The sequence below is a fragment of the Papaver somniferum genome, chromosome 7 (assembly GCF_003573695.1).
Source record: "Papaver somniferum cultivar HN1 chromosome 7, ASM357369v1, whole genome shotgun sequence".
In the NCBI taxonomy this organism is placed as follows: Eukaryota; Viridiplantae; Streptophyta; class Magnoliopsida; order Ranunculales; family Papaveraceae; genus Papaver; species Papaver somniferum.
Window position 1 is genome coordinate 94,999,932 of NC_039364.1, and position 14,490 is coordinate 95,014,421.

A 14,490-nucleotide genomic window follows, 5' to 3' on the forward strand; every position below is an offset into this window, starting at 1 on the left:
TTTGCTGAAATTGATCTTGTTTATTGCCTTATTTGATGTTGTTTATGTGATTCCCATACTCTTGTTATTTCAGCAAAAGCGCCTCCAACACTAGATTTACAGTTCAGAACCCTAACATTCCCAAATCCAGCATAAGGTTGTTGCGCATAAAAGAAAGTCTGCGAATGAGAAGGTAGTAAGAAACACTATCCTTTTCTAATAACAATATTGTTGCCTCTGTTTCTTATCTGGATTGTAATTCGCAGGGTGATAAAGATGTTAATAAACCTCTCAAGAAATCTCGCCACCTTAAAACTGTTCCAACTTCTGTTCCCTTCCACTTACTCATCTCTTCTAAATCTCCTGCGACATCTTCGCAAGATAAACCTTTATCTCCAATTCGCGAAAAAGCTGCCTCAGACTTCATTTCTTCAGCTGACCTTTCAATGATTGAAACCCCCTTGTTGATCCTTCTGTGAATGAAACCTCTTCTCTTCCCATTGAGAATGTTTCTCAACCTTCTATCTCTACCAGTTCTCTACCTAAGTCTCTTCCTCTTTCGAAAGAAACCGTGGAAGGGATAGATATTGCTTCAAAGTTTTATCTGAAGTTCTGGATGATGTCAAGAAGTCTTCTATTGATCCTATCAAGTCTAATGTTTGCGAAATTCTGAGCAAGCATTTGGTTCTGACAGAGCTGCTTCGCAGACAGCTTTGGAAAAAGAATGTAATGCTCTTCGTCTCGAAAATCAAAGCTTCAGAATGTTTTGCTGGATCGTGACAATCTTCGCAAGAAGAATGATGAATTGAGAGGTATGATTTTCTTATCTGTGTCTTTAATTTGCCTTTTAATGGTTTTATCCTTCCCATATTTAATTATCCTTGAAATCCCTCTTTCGCATGTTAAGCTTTAAACCAGAAACGAATAATGGAGAGATATCAATTTGAATCTGTGTTGAAGAAGCCCGTGTTGATAAAGAAATCTTGATGGATCAATATAACCAATTAGATAACCTCTATTCATATTCTCTTGATCATATAAATAATCTTACCAATGAAAATACCCAATTAGTTCAAAGACAAGATTTATTAAGTAATGAAGTATCTCGCTTTCTTATTCTTTAACTAAAGCTAATTTAGGGATGGAAACTTTATCAGATGAGAATAAAACCTTATCTCAAGAGAAGCGAACTTATTTAAACAAGATGGCGATATCTTCGCAACAACTTAGTATTCTTCAAAAGTATGTGATGACCAAGAGCAATCTCTTCGCTCTTTGAGAAATGAACTTAAAGAAGTAACAGAGTCATCTATCGCTGAAAGAGATACACTCATTCAAGGTAGAATAGCTTTAAGTGTAAAGGCGAATCACTTAAAGAACAATATTCCAAATTAGAAGAATCTTATTCTTCTCTTGCGAAGAAAAATGCCTTTCTTATTTCTAAAGAGAAAAATCTTCAGTCTCGACTTAAAGGTTTAGTTGGAGATAAATTTGATGACGCAATGGACCGTTGGGAGAATAGTTGTTGTCCTTGATTCAACACCTTATTTCGCAAAAGGAAGGTAGTCATAATAGTTTGACTGCCTTAATTATCTTTTCTTTGTCATATCTTCTGAATTCTTCATCTTAATGAAATTTTGTATTCTATCTTTCGCAGAGTCTGAGAAGAATCTTCATTCTTCCATTTCTGTTTTGGAGGCTAAATATGCCAAAATTCGCAAAGAAAATGCATTGCTCGTCTCTGCCCTTACTGGTTCTCGCGACCGAGCAGAAAGAAGACTTGATTATCTTGCTTATTTTAAGGATATTCAAGATAGGAATCATCAGAGAGCACTTCTTCGTCAAGTTCATCTCCGGGCTGAAGTCCTTGTAAATGACATTTTATTGTCCAAATCTCTTCCTCCTACATCAATTGATCCTTTGAAGTAGATGATGATGAAGTTCCTCGTCCTGCTGATAGTGATTATGATTACGAAAGCGGTGCAGAGGATAATTTCTTGGAAGATGAAGAAGATTCCTTCTAAAGAAGCATCTGCTGGTGTTAATCAAATGAGAAAGAAATTTCTCCTGAAGAAGTAATTGCTGGCGATAATCAAGATGCTAGTCAAGGCGAAGATCAAAACCGAAATGAAGGAGAGGCTTGCGAGAATATTAGGCGAAGAATTTCTGTTATCTCCTGCTACTGAATTAATACTGAAGCTTGAGCTTCTTATCTAGCTTTGTCTTCTTGAACTGTCTTATTTTTATCACTTTTGCGAGTTACATTTTTCAACCAACTTTGGAATCAACTTTTCCTTTTAATATTTTGTTGATGAGAAAGATAATGCTTCTTGTGTATTGATTCCCATACTTGCCTCTCATTATCTTTCTTGCAAAAAATAATCTGTTACGAATACTTATAAATATTTTGTTTTATCAGTGGTCTTATTTTGCCTTCCTAATTAAAGGTCTTATTATGCCACCTCTTGTCATTGCGACAAAATCGCAGGACGTCCTTGCACTTTCATGCAAAAACCCATTGATCTTGCCTTAACTTTTTCTTTTGTATTATGGCCTCTTCAGGAATGTTGCGACAATATGACAGGCCTAAATATTCTTGCGAAAATAAAGCCCCATGACATTGCCTTGCGACGAAATCGCAGGACGTCTTCGCACTTTCATGCGAAAACCCATTGATCTCGTCTTATCTTTTTTTTGTATTATTGCCTCTTCAGGATTGTTGCACAAATATGACAAGCCTTAATATCCAATAAAAAGCCTCATGACATTTGCGTCTTAAGACACTTATCAGCTCCCTAATGGAGGGTGCCGCCCTTATCTCCCCCTGGTTGCCCCTTCAAGGAGGCGTACTTCTACCATACAAGGTTAGCTCCTCCCATCCAGTCTTAACAACAACCAGTTGTTTTCGCAGCCTCTTATCCCTTTTACCTATAGGGCTTATGGTTACGAGACTGCACCCTAAGTGGGGTTTTCTTCAGGCCGAGTGCAGTATAAGCCAAGACTTGTCAAGAATGGCAAGGTACGCTTCAAACGTCCCTGGCACTCTTGACTCAACCGTGTACCTCGGCGCCTTGATCAGATCTGCACTCCTTGGGAGAGTCCTTATTACCTTAGTCGCCCAACCCAAGTCATATGCTTAAGCTGAGAATCCAAGGTGCCTCTCCCGGATGGGCTTTATTGACCCCAAATCTCCATGACTCAGGTTCCGGTGGCGGTGTAGCCTTTCCCTGAGCCATGCAACAGGTACCCCCTAATATGACGTACTTTAGGTCTTACATTTGCCTCTTGCGAAATTTTATTCGCGAACTAGGGTGTACGCCATAAAGGTTCGCCCCTTTCTTTTATGTCATTGTTCTGTGATTATCTCTGCGAAAATTTCGCACATCATGATCTTGTTTTGATATGAGTAATCTTGCAATTATTCTTTCAGAATCCATAACTTCTCAAAGCTTCTTACGGATAATATCTTTTTAAGTACAACCTGTTCCATGGTCTGTCTAATCTATGACCAACATCTCTTCCTTCTGGATCCATTAATCTATAAGCTCCTGTTCCAACTATCTCCTTAATGATGTAAGGTCCATCCCATTTTTTCGCTAATTTTCCACCATTTTCTCGCTGATATATTGGTGTTTCTCGCAGAACTAAATCTCCTGGTTGAAATTCGCGTATTTTGACACGTTTATTATATTCTCGGGCTAATCTTCGCTGATAATTCTCCATATGTTGTAAAGCTTTTTCTCTTCTTTCTTCTAATTCATCAAGTTTTTTAAAATCAAGCCCGCACTAAGATTTTTCTCCCTCCCTAGCTTCTTTTTTGTTTTCGGAATAACAACCTCTGTTGGTAACACCCGCTTCAACTCCGTATGTTAAACAAAAGGTGACATTCCAGTAGCTTCTCTTCTAGTTGTATTATAAGCCCATACTGCATTATGTACTTGTTCGCACCATGCTCTGTTATGTCTTCCAATTTCTTCTTTAATATATCTGCAATTGTTTTTTGTTTGTTGCTTCTACTTGCCCATTAGCTTGTGGATACAAAGGAGTAGACTTTCCACATTTTATCTTGAATGCATTAAGTAGCATTTCTATATTCTGTCCTTCAAATTGTTTCCCATTATCAGATACCAACTATGCAGGAATTCTGAATCTGCAAATGATATTTTCGAATATGAATGTAAAGATATCTTTGTCGCGAATATGCTGTACTGCCTTCACTTCTGTCCATTTTGTGAAATAATCTGTTGCGACTATTAAGTATCTTCTTTGTTCAGATCCTGGTAAAAATGGCCCCACAATATCTAAGCCCCACTTTCCAAAAGGCCACACACTGGTTGAAGATGAAAATGATGCTCCAGGTGCATGTATTTTCTTTCCATGTCGCTGACAATCTTCGCAACGTCTTGATATTTTTTTTTGCATCTTTATGCATGTATGGCCAGTAATAACCTTGCATTTTTGCTCTATGTGCCAAAGATCTTCCTCCACTATGATTGCCAGCATCCCCACTATGTAACATTTTTAGCACCTTTTCTCCTTCCCCTCGTGTCAAACATCTGAGTGATGGTCCATTAAAGGATTTTCGGTATAGCAACCCATCTCTTAATTTATAATTCGTTGCACGGCTTTTTAACTTGTGTGTTTCCAATCTATTTCTTGGTGTTTCTCCTTTCGCCAAATATGCATGAAGTTCCATTCTCCAGTCTGCGATATTGTTCATTTGTTCTTCTTCTTCATTGTCTATTATCATCACATCCACGTCTTCTTCTTCTTTATTGATTGATGGTGACAGAAGTGTTTGTATTTTTATGCATCTCGCAGTTGGATCTGTCATCATGTTTGAGATGAAAGCAAAAGCGTCTGCGAGTATGTTATCCTTTCTTGAAATGTTCCTCCATTTTATTTTTGGGATTTTCGCTGACAATTCTTCAACCAGTTCTTGTATTTCTTCAATGATGGTTCATTTGTAGTATACTCTCCCTTTATTTGGCGAATAACTAGCTGCGAATCACTAGTGATCCTGGCATTTTCTAGTTTCATTTCTATTGGCGAATTTTAAGGCATGTATCACATCTTCATATTTTGTTTCATTATTAGTGGATGCAAATTCCAATCTGAATGAAAAATCCATCTTTATTCCTTCTGGCGAAATTAAAACAATTCCAACTCCATTTCCTTCTCCATTTGATGATCCATCTACCAATATCTCCCATCTATTTGGTTATGTTAATAAATCTTTTGGATCTCCATGCTCTTCTTCTACATCCATCATTTCTTCTACTGCTTCATCTTCTTCTAAAGGAAATTCTGCTATGAAATCTGCAACAACTTGTGATTTTTGTGAAGACAAAATTTCATATTTAATATCAAAGTGGCCTACTTGTGCATTCCATCTCTCCACTCTTCCTGATGTTTTAGAATTCTTCATCACTGATTCAATTGGTACTTTTGTTAATACCTTTATCTTGTATGCTTGAAAGTATATGTGGAGCTTAAATGATGCATAAACTAATGCTAAGATTAACTTTTCAATCTTTGAGTAATTCTTCTCAGCAGTATTAAAAATTTTGCTAATGTAATAAATGGGTTTCTCCACTCCTGCGTCTACTCGCAATAACACAACACTTAATGCATGCGACGTCGTCGCAAGATAGATCAATAATTTTTCTCCTGATTCTGCTTTTTGTAAAATAGTTGTATTCATAAGATGTTCTTTGATCCCTTGAAAAGATTTTTCACATTCATCAGTCCATTTAAATTTCGCACCCTTCTTGAGTATATCGAAAAAATATTTGCATTTGTCTGATGATCGCGAAATGAATCTCCCTAGCGAAGCTAGAAGCCCATTCAACTTCTGTACATCTTTTATTGTTGCTGGTGTTGGCATGTCACGAACTGCTTGCACTTTTTCTGGATCAACCTGTATTCCTTCCTTTGATACAATGTAGCCTAAAAAATTTCCCGATGCAACTCTAATAGTACACTTCTCAGGATTCAATTTAATGTTATACTGCCGCATTTGTTCAAAAATTTCCCTCAGGTCTTGTACATGGTCTTTAGCTTTTTTACTCTTTACTAACATGTCATCCACGTATACTTCTAATGTTTTGTGTATCCATTTTGTGAACACCTTCTCTACCATTCTTTGGTATGTCGCTCCCGCATTTCGCAAACCAAATGGCATTTTCGTGTAACAATATAAACCTCTAGGGGAAAAGAAGGCAGTATGTTCTTGATCTTCTTCAGCGAGAGGGATTTGGTTATACCCTTTGTACCCATCTAAAGATGATACCCTATCGTTTCCCGCTGCGGATTCTACCATTTGAGGAATATCTGGTAACAGAAAACTATCTTTGGGGCAAGCTTTGTTTAAATCAGTGAAATCTATGCAAATCCTGATTACTTTGTTTTTCTTTGGGAGAATGACCATATTCGCTATCCATTCTGGGTATTTAGATTCTCTTATGATTCCTGCATCAAGCATTTTTTGTAGTTCTTCTTCTATTTGGGAATGGTAAGTTGTTGCAATTTTTCTTATTCTCTGTTTAAATGGTCTCACATTTTTGTTAATCTCCAACTTGTGGCATACAATTGATGGATCTATTCCCAGTATCTCATCCATGCTTCCTGCGAAAACATCTTTATATTCTTGCAACAAGTTAACAGTTCTTTCTTCTTCTTCCATATCCATTTTGGTTCCAATTCTCAATATTAGAGGTTCCTCTATAGTCCCAACGTTTATTTCTTTTGTTGGTTCTGCGGCAGTGTAACTGGGTTTAGGTTCTCCCATTGGTGTTGGTTCTTTTGTTGTTTTCGTAGGTCCTTCTCCTTCTTCCGAAATTTCGCTGGGTATTCCTTTGCCTTCTTTTGCCCTTATCATATATACTCTAAGTTCTTCTTCTTTCTTTGCTTCATTTGCCAACTTTCTGCGAAATTATTTCTTTTTTGCTTGTCCTTCATAATGCTTTACTTCAATTTGATGACATAATTTCGCATTGTCAACATCTCCTATGATTTCACCTATTCCATTTGGTGTGGGGAATTTAATGCATTGATGCAACGTTGATACCACAACTTTTATCGCATGTATCCATGGTCTTCCTAATAACATATTATATGGCGATTCCATATCCACCACGCATAACGTTACATGTGTTTCGATTTCTCCAAGTGGAATTCGTACCACTATCTCTCCTTTAGGTTTTGTTGTGGATTTTCCAAAGCCGTGAACGAAATATGTTGAAACTGGACATTTCTTCATCTTTAAATCCCATTCCCCGGAATGCGTGATAAAATATTATATCCACTGAACTTCCTGTATTGATTAAAGTTCTATTCAATATCCATTCTCCTGTGGATTTTGTCGTTCTCTCCTTCTCTTTTCGTGTAACAGGCACTGTGATAACTAATAGAGATGTGTGGTTCAAAATTTTTTTTGGTATTTTTGCCGCCATGAATGTAATTTTTTGCTTTTCCTAATCTTTCAAGGGTGATGTCTTTTCTACCGCCTGTAGATGGTGGATTTTCGACAAGGGATAAAATCGTAAACTCATAATTATACGAAGCTCTGATCCAGCAATCAGACGTGAGTATTGAGACACGAGTCTCTCATCGAATTCTCAACGGAGAGTAGTTTCTCTCAGAGTACATGTAGATATGTAGTCTCACGACTAGACAACGGCATATCTCATGAATACTGAACACTTTCAGTGATTATTTCTATATAGTATCATGAGATGGACGGCTCCTAGACAGCTTGCTCTGCTAGTATAGAGCGATAACGTTTTCAGGAACAAACAACGAGTTTACCCTGACTATATAAAGGATATGACTTACCGACAAGCTCATATAGGGATAATTAATGCTCCTAGACAGCTTGCTCTGCTAGTATAGATCCACAAAGTTAATTATTCCTAATTACAATTGCTTATATTCCATGGTCAAATGCACGAATGGTGCCATGGAATGGCAATAACAATTGCTCATATTCCATGGTCGAATCCACGACTGGTCCCATGGAATGGCAATAACAATTGCTCCTATTCCATGGTCGAATCCATGACTGGTCCCATGGAATGCTAATAACAATTTCTCCTATTCCATGGTCGAATCCACGACTGGTCCCATGGAAAGGCAATAACAATTGCTCCTATTCCATGGTCGAATCCACGACTGGTCTCATGGAATGGAAATAACAGTTGCTCCTATTCCATGGTCGAAACCACGACTGGTCCCATGAAATGGAAATAACAATTTTTTTGATTCTATGATCGAATCCACGGCTTGATCTCATAGAATAATAATAGCTATATTATCTCATTACTCCGATTTCATGATCGAGTCCACAACTGGTCTCATAAATGGTAATAGATAAATCTTAATTACTCCGATTCTATGGTCGAATCTACTATCCCATGGAATGGTAATGCTCACTTTATTATTCTGAATTCATAGTCAAATCCTCAGCTGATCCTATGAATTAATAATAAACATCTTATTACTCAGTTTTGCGAATTATTCTTCACTGAATTCCACAATTAGTAATAAATAATCAACAACTGTGCGTCTGAGCTACCTCTAAGTAAGCCCCGATTCAAATGGTGAAAGTGTATTCAACGACGATGCACTAATAGTCACCGTACGAACGAGTATTTCAAAATACAACGAAACGATGAACCTATGCAAAATAGGGAAGAAAATAATAAATAATTAAAGATATTGACCAAGGTGCTGGGAACACGGATACACGACCTACCGACCGTGCTGTGGTCAGTTCCACGCCAGTTTTGTATTTTTAATACATTATTATTATTTTACGTGATTTGATGAAAATTCTCTCATCTGATCAAATTTCCTTCGTCTCAAGGAAACTCCTCGGTTTCATGGTACTTCCATAAAACCATAGAAAATAATATAAAATTAAGGAAAGGAGTGTGGGGTGTGACCATTGGCCAACCGGCCATGCTTTGGTCCCAGCCGGTCCCACACCTCACGGTTTCTTATTATTTTATTATTATTATTATTATTTCTCTAATTTCATGAAAAACTCCTTGATTTCATGGTATTTTTTGCACAAATCATCATATAATAATAAAATAAAATTATGAAAACTTGTGGGACCGGGCCACTAGCCGGCCGGCCATGCTCTAGCCGGTCCCACACGCCCTTTGCTTTATTATTTTATTATTATTTATCCTATTTTTCCTTGAATTCATCAAATTCCTTGATTTTATGGTATTTCTCTCAAATTAGGAAAAATTCCCTCAAATCATCAAAAATACCTAAAAATATTAAAAAATTATGAAAAACTGGTGGGACCGGTCCATAGCCAGCCGGCCATGCCTCCATGGTCCCACACGCCCGTGTTTTTATTATTTTAATATTTTGCTTCCATGAACTAATGAAAACTCCTTCAATTCATGGAAACTCCATAAATTCATCAAATTTCTCAAAATTCATGAATTTTTCATAAAATCATCAAAATATTATAAAATTAAGGAAAAGGCACCACGAGACCGTGATCACGACCGGCCGACCATGCCTTGACCAGGGCGGTCCCACGCCTCCTCATTCCTTATTTTATAATTATTTTTCATCATCTCATGGTGTTTTCCTCCGTTTCGTTGAAACCCTAATTTTGGCATATTTTCTCGAATGGATGCTAAATTGCACGCCAGAAAATATCAAAATAATCAGGACTGAGACGCGGACGCCTTGGGGACACGAGCACGCTATCTTGACCGACCAAGATTGGCTCTTTGGCTCACAGAAGCCGGTCCCATCAATTTTCACAGTTTTGACCTAATTTGCAGAATTGCTCGTATTAGGTCCAAGACTCTTCCAAACACTTTGGATTTTCATGAAGTGAGCGTCAGGCGGTCACGTGACAACCCAGGGCCGGTTTCATGACTCCATGGTCGATCCCTCGCCTCGTCATAATTAATTAGGTTTTCTCACCTAAGGCTCAGACGAGCATTTTTGAATAAATGATTAAGCCAGCATTTAATCATTCTTCCACCAGCAAATCGTCAACTCTTCAGGAGTTCTTCGTATTTGCTCACGTGAGCATATGGACACTATATGGTTGATCCACGGTCCCATGTAGTCGCTCCCTCCTTCATCCCATGGTTAAACTTCTGACGAACCATGAATTGATTAGGGTTTCTGAATCCAAGGATCATCATTCCAGATTCCAACCTTAATAATTTTACGACGGCCTCATGGTCATTAATTTTATTAATTATGCTCGGTTCAACGACCAGTATTCTAATTAATATTTTTGGTATGCTGCCAATAATCCATCAGATGAGCAACACATGCTCAGACGATCAAATATTCAACAATTCATCACATGAGCAACACTTGCTCAGATGATAAATATTTGCTCAAACCAAGGAATATTGGTTCAACAATCAATATTCAACGATCCACCGAATGAGAAATACTTGCTCATTTCATCGTAAGAACTATACCTCTGTCTCATGACATGTTCAATTCATGAGTTTCAGAACATCATGTTCGACACTCAGCAACTACATGGACTCGTCGTCCCATCAAACCACGAAGTCATCAATTGACTAACAAACCACGAGACGTCAATCGTGTCACTTGGGGGGATATCACTTAGGGTTTTGGTCTGGCGGTCTACGGCACGTGTGTCAAACACACGATGTAATGTGAGCAATTCGTGCAATCAGTTGAAGGAATTCACGAGGTAGTGGGTGGAAAATCGACCAAGTCTCCACACGTTGAGTAACTGGTTTCAAACACGATCTCCACTTCCCCACTCCTCGATTCCATCAACTGTCACACTTCATGGAATCATTGTGTCTAAAATTCCAGCAATATAAATAAGTCTCTGAATCATGATTGAATCGGCATCAACAGTATCATCAATCTTACGTCAAACCGACAACACGAGATCATCAACTCATCAATTGAGCAACTACTCTCAATTGAGAAATTTCAATCACTGAGAGCTTTTCATATTCGGAATTCACACACCCACAATCATTGATTCCACACATTTTCCAGTTTCCTCCTACAGATCAACCCATCCTCTCTTGTGACCGAATTTACTCTAGAACGATCATTGTCTTGATTTAGGCCGGAGTACTACAGATTGATCTCTCGAATCTAAAGCACCCCCTTTGCAGCGGTGCATCTGTGTGAGCTTTAACATTTCGCTTGGTTCGAGGAGTCTCCTCCGTACGGTCGTCTCCTCAATTCCTTAAAAACCAGCAAATCGTTTTTCCCCATCTACAGATTGGCTACCACGGTGGGAGATTAATCTCTCGGTTGCAATCTCACAATTTCACAAGATGGCCGGTCTTAGGTCTGGGTTAGTCACAGGTTCCAACTCAAACGGCGCTAGCACTAGCAACAACAACAACAACGACAACGAGGATATCCCGGAAACGATTCCGGCCTCTAACACTGACGGTGGTGATGTTAATCCTCCTCACGTCCACACGGAGGGTCATCTTTTGTTCGGCCGACACCCTGAGTAAGTCAGAGGAAATCCACCACCTACCATTGCTGATCTCATCAAAGTGCAAGAGACTCTTGCAAAGAATCAAACCGATATGGATACAACACAGGAGGAACTATTTAATCATCTGAAGGCTCTCACTAATACAATGTCAGGGAAGACCCAAGGAAAAGGAAAAGAAAAGGAACAATCCTCAGACGTTGATCCTGAGGTAATCCCGATTCATACAATGGATGATGATGAAGTCCGCAAAGCTACAGACAGTCCATCAGCGAAGGAGTCATCAAACTTCATCACTCGGGAAGATTTGTAACGCCTTCTGGAGAACCGTGGAAAAGACAAGACCCCATATTCCATCGTCACCAGCCTCCATACCCTGCTGTTAGGCAAAAGATTCCTCTTCCAAAAGGTTATATCTCTCCAACCTTTACTTTGTATGACGGAACCGACAATGCTCGGGAACATGTTTCTCGGTTCCTGGGAGCTTTGGGTGAACATGACCATAACCATGTTGTTCGCCTCAAAGAATTTTCAAAATCCTTGAAAGGCAGAGCATACACCTGGTACAACAACATCACACCAGGAACTATCAACAGTTGGGGAGAAATGGTTAATGCTTTCTATAGGAAGTATTTCTTCGTTTCAGAGAAAGTTACCCTCTCTGATCTCGGAAGGATGTTTCAAAAGAACAATAAACATCCTAACGATTACGTGAAAAATTTCAGAGTTCAAGCGTTGGATTGCTATGATACGAATGTCACAAAGCAGCAACTTGTGGAATTATGCATCGATGGAATGATTCCAGTATACAGAGCCTTATTGGAGAATCTCAGGCTCCAGACCTTCTCAGAACTCCATGAAGCAGCCAAGAGATCGGAAACTACTGCGCCTGCTTTACTGGAAAGAACAAAAGCTACAAAGGCTGAAGAACCGCGAGACACTCGAGGTAGCAGACGTCTGATCAAGAATCAGTAAAACCTCCAGCCTTCCACAAACACTGTTGCAGAAGGGAGCAAACGGAAAGCCAAACCGCCGCGCAAGCATACCTTAGCTCCTTCAAAAGCACAAAGGAAGGATAATCAAGATGCACAAGCCTCTGACCAACGCACAAGAGTTCCTGATCAAGAAGCACCTGACTTTCCTTCTTCCATTGAAGAGGTGACTTCCACAGGTTCGTCAATCATCCCACAAGCGACTGCGGAGTTTTAAAGCAAATTTTCAAAGAAAAGGTTGATCCATAATATCTTCAACTAGGGACTGAAGGAGTACACAAGAATCCTCTCCCAGTCAGAACATTTACAATCTCTGAACAACCTATCAAAACGGCAGTTCAATCCTTGGTCGAATGTGAATTGTGTTATATGTCGAAGGTACAAAGGAGAGACATGCTCACAGTACTGAACCACATCGTGTCAAGAAGTCCATTCCGAAAATACTTCTTGAGCCTCCATCCATGGATCAAGAGATGTACGACTGGGGACTGCTTACCACAGTTAATCTCATAAGAAACGAATTTGGAAGAACGTTGATCGATGCTTACACCGCCATCAACAACATTCCACCGAAAACCATCGGATCCACATGCATCGCTCGACAAGAAGATACTCATGCTCCATCTCAATCAGAGACCCTGAAGGAGCGCTCAGAAATACTTATGGCTACATCATTCTCAAAGTGAACATAAGTTCAACCTGGACAGAAACCAAGTTTCACATAATCAGGAAGATCCAGGATATGACATGTCCTTCAGACGAGCGTGGATCCACGCTGAAAAGATGGGTACTTACAAAGCGCCTTTGGTTACACATCTCTCCAACGAAGAAAGTTCTGATCCAGAAGATTTGACGGACATTCCATCATCAGAGTACTTTGAGGAATTTCGACGAGGTTGAAGCAAGAACCTGCAAAATATGCATAGACATTCATCAAGAGGTTCCGCGCTCAGGCAAGTCTCATTCCATGTCTATGTCATTTATTTACCCACATGCTATCCTAGCATGGGGACTTAATTATGCTAGCAACTCTACAAGACGTTATGAATGGTAGCTTCACCGCATTAGTATTTTACCAAGTGGTTGAATCTGACGTTTCTCCGAATCAAGCACTGAAATATTCATTACTGACGTCCAAACATGGCAAAGAACACTTTGGGCGTTTCTCCTGCTAGTCCATGTGTTCCACAAAATCAGAAAGCTCTAATGTCTGCACAAGTGTCGAATCCCACTACTGCAACGAAAGGGATGCTGAATCAACAGAAGATACTCCAGGGCCGAGACGATCAAACCCCTAAGATATTCGATGCTTAAGGAATATACGCTTCAACACTCAAGCATCTAAAAAAGCTATCAAATTGTACTCCCAATCAAAGAGTAAACATCAGCACAAATATCTCGATGATGACACATTGATTCAACACCAGCACGATCAAAGTGTAACTAAACAATAAGTCTTCATTATCCCATGATAAGACTTCTGAAGCATATGCAACATCATTCATACATGGATGGCACTAACTCCTTCAATATATACTAGGCAACCTGAGGTGATTCCGTGAAACTTCATCAACGGGTTTTCTCTACATCACAAGCCCCTGCATGATTGAGGAACTTTCTCTCTTCACCAATCACATCCAGTATGAAAACTGCTGATGCTATCTACCGCAACAATGTTGACTCACTGACAAAGCCAGATCGTGGTAAAATTATGCTTTCAGAAGCATTCAGGTTGAACTCTCAGTACACCTTCATCTTACGGACGCTCAACTCATCAACTAGTTCATGAATGTAAAAGGCTCACTGGATGAAGGAGCAAAGTTTATATTTATAATCATGGTTCTAGCCTTTTCGGTCTTTGGAGAAACTTCAACCATGGTATCAGCATCAACAATAATCTCTAGAGGAACACCATCCATGATCTCAGCATCGACAAGTATCTCTGGAGCATAATCATTCATGGTTTCAGCACCAACAATGGTCTCAGGAGCAACATCCTCAGGGCTTCATCAACTAATCATTCTCTGA